Source organism: Octopus bimaculoides, chromosome 7 (genome assembly GCF_001194135.2).
Source record: "Octopus bimaculoides isolate UCB-OBI-ISO-001 chromosome 7, ASM119413v2, whole genome shotgun sequence".
Classification (NCBI taxonomy): domain Eukaryota; kingdom Metazoa; phylum Mollusca; class Cephalopoda; order Octopoda; family Octopodidae; genus Octopus; species Octopus bimaculoides.
In genome coordinates this window covers 49,267,429-49,270,307 of record NC_068987.1, presented here as the reverse complement: position 1 = coordinate 49,270,307, position 2,879 = coordinate 49,267,429, and the positions used below count along the sequence as shown (strand labels likewise).

The 2,879-nt window shown below is 37.8% G+C and overlaps 1 long non-coding RNA gene across 1 annotated transcript in view; it reads right to left on the bottom strand.

The window, feature by feature from the left end:
• Nucleotides 1-2,879, bottom strand: part of LOC106868488 (uncharacterized) — a 277,576-nt gene that overhangs the window by 169,118 nt on the left and 105,579 nt on the right. The window lies entirely within an intron of this gene.

Here is a 2,879-nt window from a genome sequence, read left to right as displayed (position 1 = left end):
CATTAAAACTATAGACATCATGTTTGTTTGGTTGGTTGTGAATTATCATATGATCATCTTTTCATTTTCTTGTTAAACATTTATTTTGTGCGTGTATGTGTGTGTGTGTGTGAGAGAGAGAGAGAGAGAGAGAGAGAGAGAGTGCCAGGCAACTTAGCATATCTTGATAGCTTTTCTCTACTGAAAATGAAATATCACGCATTCTCTAACCTACCCTTGAAGGTTTCTCCTGGACAAGATGCTAGTCCATTACAGCATTAACAGCATTACAGCGCGCGCGCACACACACACACACACACAGTTGGCTCAATAAGGAGTACAACTTGCTTCTTAACCCTTTCAATACCAACCCACCTGCAACCATCTTCAGTTCAATTATAGAAACTTCTTGTTTAAAAGTGATCTAAATTAACCTTTCAGCAAGATTCCATGTTATGTCCCAAACACCAAGTTAATAAGGACAGTTATTTTATTAAATTTTTTCATATTTTAAAAATTAATTGAAAGAAAAGCAGTGTATTTCAATAGAAATATTGTAAGAAAAGGCTTAAAGAGCTACAAAGTGAAGATGACTTTTACTGAAACAATTACATGTCTCCTCTCAGTTAAATGCAATGCAGAATCACAACAATTGGTATAGTGTACAGACATCAGTCTCTTTAGACTACAAACAGAAAGATGTTTGTAACATGATTGGTAGACATATGTACTTTCAGATGATAATGATCCACTGTTAATTTATTTTGATTCATGTGAAGGTGCCATTGCCAAGTGGTTAGGGTGTTGGGCTCACAATCATAAGATTGAGTGCTCTTGTTGTGCCCTTGAGCTAGGCACTTCATTTCCCATTGCTCCTGTCTATTCAGATGAAAATGACTACCAGTTAAGTCCTGATGTCATTCTTTCTTTTACCAGCTGTCACATCAGTATTCCACTGAGCCAAATGAAAGAGAGCTGAGAGAGTGTCACATCTGTTTATGACTAATACACAAGCACCTAAACCAATGAGTGAAAGTATGGTACATGTTATAACATTATACTTGTTTGTGAGTGACATCTTGGATTTCATGTCAAAAGGCATAGCTGTGTGGTTAAGGCGTTCTCTTCTCAACCACATGGTTTCAGGTTCAGTCCTACTGCATGGAACCTTGGGAAAATGTCTTCAAGTATAACTGTGGGTGATGAAAGCCTTGTAAGTGGACTTAATCAACGGAAACTAAAAGAAAGCCCATAGTACATGTGTGTGTGTGTTAGTATCTCCTTGTTTTGGCGTCACAAACTAATTATAAACAAGTGTCATTATCATAAAAGTAGTATCCAATATTCTGTGAAAATATGTCTAACTATGAGGAAATCTTACCTTACTTGGAAACAGGTGAGGGTTGGTAAGGGCATCAAGCCATAGAAAATCTGTCTCAGTGAATTCAGTCAGACATATAAGGATGCTAAAATTATGATGATGATGTCAACTTAAATGACTAACTAGATGAGCCTTTGAAAGACAAATTTGGTTGTAAGTGATTATTGACCCTTCTGTTACCATATTTCTGTTGAAATCCTCTGCTTTTACTTCAATTAAGTTAGAAAATAATAAAGCATTTAGTAAAATAACTTTGTCCTAACTAAGCTGGTGTTTGGGACATAAATTGACATGAAATTTTGATGGAAGTTTTTAATATAAATCATGTCAAAACAGGAAGTTCGTGCCATAGGATGAGGGGTGGTCATGACCAGGTTGGTATCAGAAAGGTTAATATCAATGAAAGGTTGATATCAATGAAAGGTTAATATCAATATTTTTCTTTTGCTTCTTGTTTCAGTTTTGCATGTTTAATATGAATTTATTCAAAATGGTTGGTTGCATTGACTATATTCTTTTCATTATGATACCCTATCAATTATATTTTGTTTCCAAAATTCATCATCATTGTCATTTAGAGTGTACTGGGTGCTTTTTCATGGCACCAACACCAGCAGAGTCAGAGAATACAAAGGTCCCCTTGAGTAGGGGGAGTAGTATTGAGGGAGGTGACTTTGTGTCAGTTGATAAGGCTAAAAGAATAATGGAAGGATAAAGATAGGTATCTTGTTGTAGAAGAGATACAAGGATATCTCCAGTTGGAGGAGAAGGAAGAAGGAGACTTAGAGAAAAAGACAGAGATGGAGGGAGTGGTACAGTGGGAGGGAATATATAGGTGAAATGATACAGAGGATTGGACTGGGTGAATGGACGTGGGGGGGGGGGGTCAAACTTTCATAGGAATGTGAAGTGAGATGATTAGATGAGATAGAGGTGGCTGTAGTAATTGAAGGGGGAGGAGGGGTTATGTTAGATATATGAGGGCATTGGAAGAGATAGGAGATGAAAGAGGTATTAAGGATGGAGTATAGCAGAGAAGAGAAAGCATGGATGGAGAAATATAACGAGGAATGGAAATGATTCTGGGAATGGGCGTAGAATGTGCCTACTCAGCTCTCAGATGATTATGGTAAGTGAAAATTATCAGAGATAAAGGGAGGCGGCGTTGGTAATGATAATGTACACACACACACACACATGTGTGTGTGTGTACACATTCATATGCATAAATACATACATATATGTGCATATATATGTACATGAGCGTGGATGATGCCAGTGCTGCCTGACTGGCTCACATGCTGGTGGCACGTAAAAGCACCGACTACATTCTTGGAGTGGTTGGTGTTAGGAAGGGCATCCAGCTGTAGAAACCTTGCCAAATTGGACTGGAGCCTGGTGCAGCCTTCCAGCTTGCCAGTTCTCAGTCAAACCGTCCAACTCATGACAGCATGGAAAGCAGGCGTAAAAAGAGAGAAATATATACATACATATATGTGCACATATATATATATATATA